The following is a 13705-nucleotide window of genomic DNA, read 5'->3' as shown; positions in this document are numbered from 1 at the left end:
ATGGCATATCCAGCGTATTAAACATTCGTCTTGGTTATTAATTGTATTCTTGTGGCTTCTTTTATTTCTTATTTATTTATTTAATAAAAAGTATACCCTGTTTGATTGTTTTTTAAAAAGTGGTTTACAAAGAGAATAAAACAATAAAACTAGCAGTAAAAACAGCAAAAACAATATTTTAAAACATTTAAAAGAAAAAACCAGCAACTGAAACCAGTTTAAAACATACGCCAACGTTCTACACGTCTGGGTAGGCAGGTACCAAAAAGAGAACAGCGAAGATGCCTGCCTGCTCTCAACAGGCAGGAAGTTCCAGAATGTTGTACAGTGGTGCCTCGCAAGACGAATGCCTCGCAAGACGAAAAACGCGCAAGACGAAAGAGTTTTCCGTTTTTTGAGTCGTTCCGCAAGACGAATTTCCCTATGGGCTTGCTTCGCAAGATGAAATGTCTTGCGAGTTTGTTTCCTTTTTCTTAAAGCCGCTAAGCCGTTAATAGCCGCTAAGCCGCTAATAGCCGTGCTTCGCAAGACAAAAAAACCGCAAGACGAAGGGATTAATTTCGTCTTGCGAGGCACCACTGTAGTTTATTGTATTACAGTCTGGATTCTGTGGAATTACAGCTGCTGCTACAACAGGCAGAAAAATCATGAAGTGGTCTGCCAAGATCCTCAGCAATGTTCAAGTGCTCTAGGGTGGGGGGAGGGGATTCTGGGAACCCCTGGCCTAGATGCCCTTCTCTCAGATCCCAGATGTACAAGGACTAGTTGTGGTTTAATGACCCTTTGCACACACCAAAAGAAGGACCTTATTACATTTATTCAAATATTAAACGTCTGCATCTCAGCACTGAAAATAGTTTCTGGGGTTGAGCCCTGGTTGAAATTAAAATCTGAGTGATCATAAAAAATGGAGTCTCTTTATTTCACTTTAGCACAACAGGGTTATATCTAATGCAACTGATACTCAGAATGGAGTCATTGAGACACAGCTCATTTAGTCCATTAGTTTCAATAGGTCTACTGTTAGCAAAACATAATTGGATACCACCCATAGAGTCCAAGATATGTATGTCTTATTGGCTGAAATACAAAAATTCACCCCCCCCCTTCCCTGTATACTAATTGCAATTTGAGATAGGATGTACAGGAATATTCAAAATTGCATTTGCTCTACCTCTTGACATTTGGAAGCAAAGGCATAAGGTTAAACATTAACGGAGATTTCCCCCTCTCAGTATCACATGAAAGATGCTATATTAGCAGTAGAATATCACCATGATGTTAGTATCGCCAATTGCTGCTAGAAACCCCTGTTTTGCCACTGTGTTAAATTATTGTTCCAGCAACCTTTAGGTTATTATCCTAAGGTATAAAAGTTATTGAACTTTTGATATGTAACTTCACTTATTTTCTTAAAATTGTGTTTGTTTTTAGAAATGAGAGTGTTTGTGCAGAAACCTTGCAGTTCAAATGAAAAGAATTGGGCTTGGAAGGCCGCCTTTGCCAACCTGGTGCGCTTCAGATGTTTTGGACATTCACAGACCCTCCAACATTCCTCAGATGAAAATAGGGACTTTTCTCACTCCCCCAAATGACCCTCCTTGGCCCCTCATTTTGTCTCCCACCCCCCACAGAGCATTTCCTATCAGAAGGGCAAGTGCCACCACAACTTCACCAATGGGACGCAGCACACATGTCCTCCCCCCAGGGGTGCAGGCTTGAAGAAAATATGGGGGGGCAGGTAAGTCCTGCCCCATATAATCAATTACACAACATGACACACAAACACCATTTGAATGGCAATGCCCATCAACGTTGTGGGGGGCTGACTCCCTTAAATATTTTATTGGGGGAGCCGAAGGGACCCAGTGGTGTAGTGGGAGGTGCAGGGGGCATGGCCCTGGGCGCAACCAGTTGCCCCCACACAGGCGCTGGCTTCTACAGGGATCCCTGCCCCACCCCAGCGAAGGCAGGAGAGCAGACCAGGCCCACCGTGAGTGGGCATGGGGAGAGGGAGGCGGGCAAGGGGCAACCACAGCATGGCTTGGCCTGGCGCTCCTCTCTGTGGGCATCGGATGGATTTTTCTGCCAAGAGTCACATTGGCCAGCTGGGCTCCCCACTGCATGGTCAAGCAGGCTGCACAGTGTGGGCCCCCCCCCTTGACTCTGGTGGGGGGAGCGCTCCAGTGGCGGCTTACCCGCCCTGGGTGCTGGCCACCCACACTATGCCGCTAAAGGAACCTTGGCCCTTAGGGGTTGCCTCCTATGCCTTCATCGTGCTGAGAAAACCTCTCAATCCCTATTTTATTTTATTATTTGGTAGATTTACAAAAATAAAAGCACACACTAATAAATAAATTTCAGAAAGGGGCAAGATGCACAAAGTGGACACACAAAGCATTCTTTTACAAAATGTCCTCTGCCTGCACCTCAGAGCCAGCCCATTATCTGAGGCAGCAGCAGCCTCTCCTTCTCCTCGCCCGTTCTCCAGCAGCTGCTAGGAGCTGCCCAAGGGAGGAGGCCAGCGGTAGCAGTCCTGGAGAGGCCACAGAGAGACCACGGGGTGCTCCCTCGCAGCCACCACCCCTGCTGCTGCTGCTGCTGCTGCTGCCCAGGACAAGCACCAACTCATCTTCCTCCCTGAGCTTGGTGGCAGCGGGACTGACAGGGAAAATAGGGACATCCCAGGATCAAATCAAAAGCCAGGATGGCTTTCATAATTCTGAGAATCTCCCAGGAAAAAAAGGACACTTGGAGGGTATGCAGTCGTGCTGGCTGGGGCTGCTGGGAGTTGTAAGCCAAAACATCTGGAGGGCACCTGGTTGGCAAAGGCTGGGTCAAAGCCTCTGACTAAAAGACAAGAGAGCAGCTGTTTCCCCCACCCCACATGCCTTCCCCACACTCCTTGGAGTTAACCTCCCATGTTCCCTTATATGCTTACAACCCACTGACTTCTTTTATGGCCTTCAGAATATCAAAGTGGAAAATAACACCCCAAGTGAGCTGACTCAACAGGTGTTGGGGGGTGACCGTGGAGCAAATGTCTCTCCCCTGCCTTCCACAGAATCCAGAACTTCACTTCCGCTTCGCTTGGGCTTGGTGGCCTTTCAGCTGCTCTCGTCCCCGCCCTGACCTTTGATGCCGCTGGGCTTTGCCGTAGATACTGGCTCCTCTCCCAAAGGGGCAGGTGCGGCAGAATCCTCTGAATGCAACCTATTGTGAAGGCCTCTGGCCCGACAGCTAGCTCTGGCAGGATGCACAAATGGAATGAGCCGCAAGTTATGCAGGCGGGTTCCACAAGGCTGGCTAATGTCAGCTGGGAGAAGAGCTTCGGACAGATGGAAGCTCACCATGGCGGTTCAGTATTGTTATTTCCTAGTGAATTCTCTTCAGCTCTCATGCAGGGGTGGAAACTGACTTGGAATTACTAGGCTGCAAATCCTGTGCCCATTTACCAGGAAGTAAGCTGCATTGTAAGCTGCACTGAAATCAATCTGTCCATAATTTATTTACTTAAGACATTAATATATTAAGTCATTCACATTTCTAGGCAGTGCACAAAAATACAGACCACAGAAAACAAAACAATAAAATAAAAGGTTTGTCATAAAACTGAACACTATCTTAAAATGCCCGCTGGAACAAGAAAGGCTCAGTCTTGCACCCCCAGCAAGAAGGGGGTCTGTCTGATCTCAGCTGGGAGAGACTTCCACCAGCTTGAGCTCACCACACAGAATGCACAGATTCTGGGAGTTGTGAGCCGCACTCTTCACTCTGAGACTCTTCACAATATCTCAGTGATCGGGATAAGAAATAAGGTGGTCCTCAAGATATCCTGGACCCAAATTGTGAAGGGTCTTGTAAATTAACACAAGAACCTTGAACCTGGCCCTGTAGCAATGGGACCTGCTTCAGAGCAGAAATGCTTAGGACTGCTCTGTTAGGACGTTGCACCTGTAGAGTCTCATGCTGTTGAGAATCTTTGCCTGGAAAACGTTAGCAATGGTGTGAAATAAGAGCTGACACAAATATTTGCAGGTGTGTGAAACTTGCTGAAATTTCTAGTTTTGGTGCTCATTTCAGACTCAGCATTTTACTTCATGTTTTTTGAATGTGAAAATTAGCCTCAGATTAAAGTGCTTTATACTTGTTAGCATTGTTCTGGCAAGCATGAAATATAAAATGTCATAAGCTGTCAGCGGCCAAGTATGGAATACTAAGGCATGACATCTATCAATTTATACCCGGCATGGTATATTGGCCAGAGTGTCCGACAGAGGCCAGGCAAGCCCGGGTTCAAAACAGCACTCAGTCAGGATGGGTCCATCACTATCTCTCAGCCAAGGGTGGTTCTGAGCATGTATGCTACCAAGAGCCAGTGGCAATGGGGGGCGGAGAGCAGGCGGGGGCAGGGCTGGTGTGTGTCCTGGGGGCGTGGCAAACCACCTGTGGGGGCGTGGTGCCCAGCACAGGCAGGGGGGCAGCCACGATGGCACCCCACCAGGATCGCACTGCCAGGGGCGGTGCGCTCCCCCCACACTCCTCTTCCTCTGCCACTGCCAAGAGCTCCTGGGAGGAAGAACAGGATGCAAGCATAATTTTAAAAAGACCAAACTTGGGTGGTCTCATGCCCATCAGTTTGGAAGCAAATGGGGCCACGTGCTTAAAAGACACCATCAAACAAAGGCTGGCACTGTGAGGGCCACGGCATGCCTGCACTATGGCTCTGGGAGTGACGGTGCTGGCGGGATGGAGATGGAGGCGGGAGGGCAGGGAGACAGCTAGAGCGTGGAGCTGAAAGCCACCACTTCCCCTTTTCTAAAAAAGATGCGTTAGGAAGTTGGCAGGTTAACGCAATGCTATATACAATCTGTATACAACTACTCCACTTGGGTCAGGAACAGATTGTGATGGATACAGCAGTGGGATTAGGTCATTTCACTTGTCTCCAACCACACCCTCCCTCATATTCTACTTATCATGGTAGGGAGGAGACATGACTGCATCCACTGCATATCTGCACGCACACATTAACTGATTTAAATATATGCAGGTAGAAAAATTCTATTTATTAGCCATGAGACTAGGCATTAAAGAGCCCAGAATCAGTTGGGAGACCAACACCTGTACCCCAGACCACCTACCAACTTGAATACCACTTCAGCTAAAATGAAAAACAAGGCAGTCCACCTTCAAACCAGTGCAAATGAGAACTTTATTTTTTGTTAACTTGCTCAGTGTACTCATGGAAATCAGGACAAATGCTTGTCGCCTAACTGCTGCCTAAACAAAACAAAGGCTAAGTAAAGACAGGATATAAGCTAACACCCACATCATCTCTGTGCAAGGAAATGAGAGGAACACTGAATAAGACGGCCATGGGAGAAGTCTTTGTTAATGTTGGTGGCATTTGTATCTTATTTGTGATGCAAATGGACAATCTTGAAAATATGTGACTTCCTTTCCCTCTAGTGGCTGATCTAAGTAGTTGCATAATTATTGTTATTTGCAAAAGAGTGTCATGAACAGTACAGGTGGCGACCATTTTGTGTGGGGGTTTTGTTCCTGGCCCCCATGTGTGTTGGTGGAGCATGCATAAGCCCAGCCTCTTATGCCCCACCCCTGTTCTGCCCTCTTTTGATTCCAAAAGGACCCACGTGTTGGCTGTCACGCATCAACTGAACGCACACAAAATAGTCACTCCCTGTACTCAGTGTTTTATTCCATTTCCCAAGAAACTCAAGACAGAATATGAAGTTTCCCCCTGCCCATTTTATCCTCCCAACAACTCTTTGAGAAAGGCTAGAGAGATTGTCTCCCTGGCCCAAGGTCACTCAGGACTGGTTGGGTCTTCGCTGAGTGGGGAATTGGAATCCAGCTCTTGCTTATCCTTGGCTCATACTCTTACAAAGCCTTTGCCAACCAGATGCCCTCCATGCTGGCAGGCTGGGGTTGAGGGACTGCCAGTACTGCAGACTGAAATGCTTGAGTGGGCATATATAGGGTAAGGCCATTGTGCAAGGAAACCATAGCTGTCAGCTTACAGATTTGAAAATAAGGGACCAGCAGCCGAAATTGGCCTATTGGCCTACCAATTGGCCTACCGTGCCCAGGAGAAAGGCCTTTTGACCCTCCTGTGCAGAAGAGCCTCATCTAAATCTAAAAGCAGCCTATGGCTTCCAACCCCAAACCAAATACAATAGGGCTGAAAGTCCTATGTTGCAGTGTGGGGACCAAGAGCTGCTGCACATCCCTGTATGTTCAGAGCCATAGCTGTCAACTTACAGATTTGAAAATAAGGGACCAGCAGCCTTGAAAATAAGGGACCAGCAACCAAAATAAGGGACCTGCAGCCTCACCTGTTCCAGGCACTCCAGTCTTCCTGTCCTCCTGCAGTCTGGTCAAACTCATGCTGGTAGCTTCGAGAACACTGTCCAACCAACTTTGTAACCAGAGGTTCAACTGAATAGAATCTGAATCACATGCACCACAAGGCCTATGCAGCCTAACTTAAGATGGCTCCCCGGCCTGGCTTTGCACTGCAAAGTTTGCAGCAGCACGTGCAACAAAATGGCGTCCAGCATTCAAAAAACCCCTCAGCTTGCATTAACTAGCCACACACAAGGCATGCAAGCTCCACCCCCCAGTCGTTCTTAGACTTCTTATTGGGTGAGCAACACAACCAAGCAACACAGTTGGAGCCTCCCTCCTCCCTGGCTGGCAGGGAGGGAGGGAGATGAGCTGCTTCCTTTGAAATTTAAGGGACATCATTTAAGGGACATTTAAGGGACATCCATCAATAAGGGACAGCAGCGGGACATGGCGCTGGAATAAGGGACACTTGACAGCTATGAAGGATACTGGTCGCAAGCTCATCTGCAAGTCACCAGCTGTTCCTTTTAGCTAAAGATGTTGGGAGTTGATTGATCCTGGGGCTTTCTGCAAGCAAAGCATTTGTTCTGTTACTTCCTCCCCATACAATGCATATCAGTGTTTAGAAATAAATTAAAAAATTGTCCAGTAGCACCTTCAAAAAGGAATTAGCTCAAGTTCAACATGGCCAAAAAAGGAACTCATCCCAGTTCATATCTGTTCCTTTAATGAGCTGGTTCAGTGCACATTCAGCTCACAGTTAAGTTCAAGGTCATTCAAATGATGCTTGACAATAGAAAATAGAAAATAGCATTCAGAATGTTACAAGCTGCTCTACTGAGTGGAATGTGAATTGTTTAGTTTATCCCCCCCCCCAAAAAAAACCATGTTCTTTAAGTTTAAAGGCCCAAAGAGTTTAAAGAGAGGGGGAAACCCCACATGTGAGATAACTGAAGAACAATTAGAAATAATTTAAAGTTCTACCCCCAAAATGAACTTAATTCATGTTCAGTTCAACAAGCAACTATGGAAACTACTATCAGGTGTAGTTAAGTATTTTTGAACTTATCCAGTGAACTTTGTTAAACCGAACTAGTTCATTCCACGTGTTGTATGAGTAGATCCATGCCCAGGGGCCCAACACTAAAAATATTACTTTTTGATTACCAAGATAGGTAAGATGTCTGGAGGCAAATCAGGGCTGACCAAGTGTTGGGGATTTTCAAATGGCATTCATCTCAGTGAAGACTATGCAGGAAAACTTCCTCCTCACAACTGAGTCCAGTGGGACAGAACCCAAAAGCTAACACCTTTAGGATATATATAAAAAATAAATAATAATTATAATTGTCCAGTAGCACCTTAGAGACCAACTAAGTTTGTTCTTGGTATGAGTTTCCGTGTTCTCATATCAAGAACAAACTTAGTTGGTCTCTAAGGTGCTACTGGACAATTTTTTAATTTATTTTTTTTTTAATTATATCTATTTCTACTGCATCAGACCAACACGGCTATCTACCTGAATCTAGAACCATTATTTATTTAATGGCAATTATTTATCCATTTTTAAATATCTATATCTCATCCTTCCACTTAAAGAAAAGTATTCAATGTGACTTGTGACATACCTTTTGATAGCACAACCATGATTAATAAAATTTATCAATATATGCAATCTCACTTTAAATTTCTGAAGTGTTGATTTGCCCTCTAGTGGACAGATGTACAACAGCACCTTATTTCAAAGGAGGAGGGAATTCTTAGGAAAATTTGTGACAGCTCAGAAGAAGGGACAGAATGACTTTTATAGAATTTAGACTATATTAAAATTAACATAGAGGGACGCAGGTTACGCTGTGGTCTAAATCACAGAGCCTAGGGCTTGCTGATCAGAAGGTCGGTGGTTCGAATCCCCGCAACGGGGTGAGCTCCCGTTGCTCGGTCCCTGCTCCTGCCCACCTAGCAGTTCGAAAGCACGTCAAAGTGCAAGTAGATAAATAGTACCGCTCCGGCGGGAAGGTAAACGGCGTTTCCGTGCACTGCTCTGGTTCACCAGAAGCAGCTTAGTCATGCTGGCCACATGACCCGGAAGCTGTACGCTGGCTCCCTCGGCCAATAAAGCGAGATGAGTGCCGCAACCCCAGAGTCGTCTGCGACTGGACTTAATGGTCAGGGGTCCCTTTACCTTAAAATTAACATAATAGCATTCAACAGAGAGAAATTTAAATTTATACATTTAGGCAAAAATCAGATGCATAGTTATAGGGTGGTGGAGACTTGGCTTAGCAGCAGAACATGTGAAAAAGATATCAGAATTATAGGAAATCTCAAGCTGAATACGAGTCAGCCATGAGATGCAAATGCAAAACAAGCCTAATGTGATTTTGTCTGCATTAAGAGAACCATAATTTTAAAGTCGTGGAAAATAATTCCACTTTATTCTGTCTGTTCATACTTTAGACGGGGACCTGCTTTAGGCACCATATTTTAAAAAGAAAGGAACAGGTTCAAAGAGGGGCAATGAAAATGATCATATATGTGAAAAACAAGTTCTATGATAAATGGATGGGGGAGCTAGGTATATTCAGTGTGGCATAAAGAATAATCAGAAGGTGGTGCTCTTCAGAATTGTCATATAGAAGACTGGCATAGCTAAAAGATAAAACATGTTCCATCAATGGGTATTAATGACATTTGGTTTCTAGTGGCTAATTATAATGCAGCATTCCCTGTTGATTGTCTCATCACTGCTGTTTTAAAAAGCCACTGTGGTTTGTTTGTTTTTTGCATACCTTCTTGGTCTAATTTAATTATCACTATCCATACTGTTCGCATTTCATTCCCACAGCAACCAACTTGATGTGGAAAATGTTTCTTGATGGGAGAAAGTTTCAAAAGCTTTGCTGCAAGAATGTAACATAAGAAAAGTCTGCTGAATCAGTACAATGGCTCATCTCTGTTCACACCACCAGATGTCCTTATTTGAAACCAAGCAAAACCTGAGTACAACACTATCCCTAAATGTGAAATTTAGATGTTTTGCCCCAGTGTGCATCAATTTATACTTGCTTACTTTGAATTGCATCTGCCTAATTCTGGAGAGATCCTTTTGGAGCTTTTTGTTTTTACCACCCTGATTGTTTATTGGAGCTTATTTTGATTATTGTTGGGATAAGTTGCAGAACCTTATGGTTTGAGTACTTCATACTCCTTCCTCTCAGCTTGTCATCTCTAGGCTGCAATGCCCTTTCTCCAATGTCGTCTCCACGAAACGACGTAGCAAGTATGTTATCAGCATACTCATCCACCGTCACTAGCCTTGGATCTGATGGGGTTAGATCAAGAATGGAAAAAGACTCCTCAATGTCCATTTCCTTCTGTCTCTTTCTCCTCTGGGGGTGGGTAGAAGACACCAAAAAGAGCAAAGGTAGGAAAAGATAGAAGGAAGAAAAAATCATGAAAGAATGAAAGAAGTAAAAAGGACTTCCAATTCTCCGTCTGTCAGTTGCATATGGGGCATTGTGTGCATGGATGGGTCACTACTCTGCACTCACCTCCTGCTAATCAGGAGTTACATCCAAATTAGTGACATGCAGCAACAAAGGTGCTTGGTGGGCTTCCTAATTTAGTTCAGAAGCGTGTTTCATCTATCATAACTTGGGACAGCCTCACTATTAATGACTGCAGAAGTGCAAATACACCATATTAATGCAACAGCAACATAGCCATCCTATGCTTCCAAGGAAGACCAACACTTCAGCAAAGTGGTCTGGTAAGACACCTTTTGCTGGATATATCTTTATTCAGAAGTTAATCCTGCAGAACTCTGCACTCCCTAGGCATGGCTGCCGGGAATAGGGAGTTTCTGTGCATAGTGCTTTGCAGAGTGTCCAAAGCACTTCCCTTGCATTCCTTCACTTGTATACTATCCCACCTTAAAATTGTTGCCTTTTTATTGAAGCAAACCACCTCAAGTGAGTTTCCCCCTCCATAATGGCAGCCTGTAAATATTTTAAATAAATTAATAAGTTGAGGTGCTGCTCTTGTTTTTAGGAAGCTTTGCAAATATTTCCTTTTATAATTGAGAATTTGTTATAGAGTTGTTTTTGACAGAGCTGGACACAGAACAGGAGGTTGTAGCTTAGTTGGTTTGGTTTAATGAATTAGTTTTGAATGAATTATTTACCCTTTTTAGTTTTATTTTCCTTTTTAGTTTTATTTTTGTTGGTGTGATGATGTATATATGGAAAGTTGGCATATAAACAATTTAACTGTATAAATAATAATGGGGCGGGGGGAAATATTCCCACCCTGTGCATGTCAGGCAGAGGCTGAGAGTTTGATGTCACCTCTTATGTGAGGTGAAATTCAGGGTCTCCCAATTCCCAGCTCTGCCCCTTATCTGGCAGGGTGATATAGTGGGCAGAGCATCACACTGGGAGACCAGAGTTCAAAGCCCCACCTAGCCATTAGGGCTGTACATAAAAAACTTTTATTCAAAATGTCTGCTCCAAAGGTCTTATCTTACTGCAATAGGGATTATATAGCTATATCTAAAATTTCATGCATATCAGTTAATATCTTGACCCTCCTCCACTGAATTGAAATTTTAGCCTTCATGACATAGGAAAACGGCCAAGTAAACAGCTATTTTCATCACTTTATGACCAATTCAGCTTTATTGTGCAGGAATTGCATTTTTTAAAAGAACAATAAAAGATGCAGAATACAAATCGATACAACACCAGTACTTTTTTTTAAAAAAACCCTTTTAATGATGATAGTATTGATGTTTAAATCCAAATGTGACTCATACGATCCTACATTATTATTTCTACATTTAAGCAACTGGATATGTGAATATTGAATACCAACTTTTATTATGACATAACTTAATACTAATAATGACATGTAAAGTTACATTTACATTACTTCAAGAACAAATTAAAAAATAAAGTTGTGAATGTGAACTATTTTTGGACAAAATCCTTCGATTCCTGTTTTGGGTATTTGGCCCAATTCTCCATTGATGTCTTTATAGTTGCATCACATCACTTCATACCAACTACATTCTGGCTTGCTTTTGTCACCTCCTTGACAGCTCTCTCCACCATTTATGTGTGACACTTAAATTTAGGTCTTAATTAATAAGTCTTAAAAAAGAAGTCTGAATTATTTGCAGGACAAATATCTTCCTCTATTGTTTCAACTTTATCTTCACCACAGTCACCAGTATCAACATTATCAGCAGCAACAATTTGAAAGTGAGATTCTCGTTGTTGTCATTCCTGTGCAGCCCTGGTTCCCTCTGCTTTCTTACTTAACTCTTTCTGCTGTTGTTTCCTGGTAGCCTTTATCCACTGTACTACTTATTGTCATCTTCCGAATGGATCGCTGATCTTTGAGAAATTCACTCTCTATCTTTGGCACATTCTCATTGTCAACAACTTCGAACAAACAGGAAATTCCTTTCAGAAACACATCTTTCTTATTTTTGAAGAAGTCTGAAAGATCATAGGGATTTGGACACTTTGGATTCTTATACCTTCTGGCAGCTGGTATTCTGATTATGCTTTGACGCTTTTCATACACTTTCAGAACACGGGCCTTAATTGTGTCTTTTCGGACTGTTGGTATGGATGCACGTTTGTAAACACTTTCAACTTTCGACACAACAATCTCTGCAATAATAGAATTGTCTGGTTCCTTTTTTGCAGAGTTTTCAATCATCCATTTTTGTTTCTCATGCAAGAAGCACTTGGCAATATCCAATTCTGTTGGAAGTACGCTCACAGGCAAATCGGCCAGCTGACCAAACGCCAGTTGATCTGTAGATATTCTTGTGGCTATTGATGGTGAAGCTGCCATTATCTAATAGTCTATTGCTCTCACTCCTTAAATGTCTTTCACTTAATACAGACTGCCCTCAAACTCTTCATTCAAAATATTAGAGTTGCACACCTGTGAACAAGACAGAATATTAATATTTTGAGATATAATAAGAGAAAAACATATATTGAAAATAGCTGGGATAAAGGAAATCATATTCAGCATCTTGTTCTTAAAAAATGAAATTCCTACAAAATAAAGCTGAATTGGTCATAAAGTGATGAAAATAGCTGTTTACTTGGCCGTTTTCCTATGTCATGAAGGCTGAAATTTCAATTCAATGGAAGGTCAAAATATTAACTGATATGCATGAAATTTTAGATATAGCTATATAATTCCTACTGTAGCAAGACCTTTGCAGCAAACATTTTTTTTTAAAAAAGTTTTTTTTATGAGCCACCCTACTAGCCATGAACCTTATTGTAATTGGGCCACTCGCTCTCTGCCTAACCTACCTCACAGGGTTGTTGTGGGAATAAATGGGGAGAAGCACACGTGCCCCCCTATTATTATTCCTGTAATAAACCGACCAGATACTTTTTCAGCTCACAGGATGCCCCACCAAGCATGTGTATGTATAGAAGGGCAGGATAGATAGCAAGGATGAAATGCGTTGCACATTTTCCTGGGAGTAAGTCTCTCTCACTTGACGCTACACCTGCGTAAAGCCGACCCGGGCTGCGCCGAGGCGCAAAGAGAGCCGTTTCCTCAGAAGGACCTTGGTGGGGCTTCCTTCCACGGAAGAAGGCGCGGCAGGGGGAGCTGCTGCTGCTGCTGCTACAGTTCTACTCTGCCCTTCATCCAACCGAGGGTCGCAGGGCGGCCGACCAGAGAGGCCTTTGCCAGGGGCTCTGCCAGGCGCCCGCGCGGTCTCCCTCCGGCGTCAGGGGAACCTTTTCGCCTTCTTTGTGCATTGGCGGGGGGGGGGAGTGGAAGCGCCTCCCCCTGATGTCTTCCGTTTTCAGACGAATAGAAGGCGCGCTTGTCTTATGGCGAGACTTAAGGAGGTCCGCAGGCTGGAGACCCACCGAGCGCTCGCCTCGAATATGAGGGAAAGAACACCCCCCCCCGCGCGCGCGTGCGCAGACCGCCACCTCCATTTTTCTCTCTCCGCGCAAACAAACAAGCAGGGGAGGGGGAGACAATATGGGCGGGAAACTCTTTCTTCCCGATTGGTTCAAAGTGCTGTTACTCAGTTGATACCGCCTCCTGTACGACCGCTTTTGTCGTTTACTGGTCAAAAGGGTAGTCACTCCACACTCTTCTCTCCTACGCGGAGCGACGCCTTGTCCCGCCCCCTTCGCTCTCTACGTGCCGTGTGCAAAGGAAGAGGGGGGTGCGGGGTTGATGGTTGTAAAAAAAAAAAAAAAAACAGCCGTTAAACGGACCGCGGGGCGGAGCTTACGCGAGGAAGTAAGAAGCAGTAATTGGATTGGTCAAGGCG

General features: G+C 44.1%; 1 long non-coding RNA gene across 2 annotated transcripts; it reads right to left on the bottom strand.

The window, feature by feature from the left end:
- Positions 1 to 11019: 11019 nt before the first annotated feature.
- Positions 11020 to 13602, bottom strand: LOC310711990. 2 transcript variants are annotated; one of them, XR_014528702.1, is made up of 2 exons: positions 12717 to 13602; positions 11020 to 12333 (listed from the first exon to the last, which is right to left on the bottom strand). It is a non-coding gene; the product is annotated as an uncharacterized lncRNA (long non-coding RNA). The 2 variants fall into 2 exon arrangements; XR_014528703.1 differs by having other exon boundaries at positions 12792 to 13602.
- Between the last annotated feature and the right edge of the window lie 103 nt (positions 13603 to 13705).

The sequence above is a fragment of the Podarcis liolepis genome, assembly GCF_965112155.1.
Source record: "Podarcis liolepis genome assembly, chromosome: 7".
Lineage (NCBI taxonomy): Eukaryota > Metazoa > Chordata > Lepidosauria > Squamata > Lacertidae > Podarcis > Podarcis liolepis.
The sequence above is the reverse complement of the archived record's forward strand: the minus strand, read 5'-3'. Positions and strand labels throughout refer to the sequence as shown.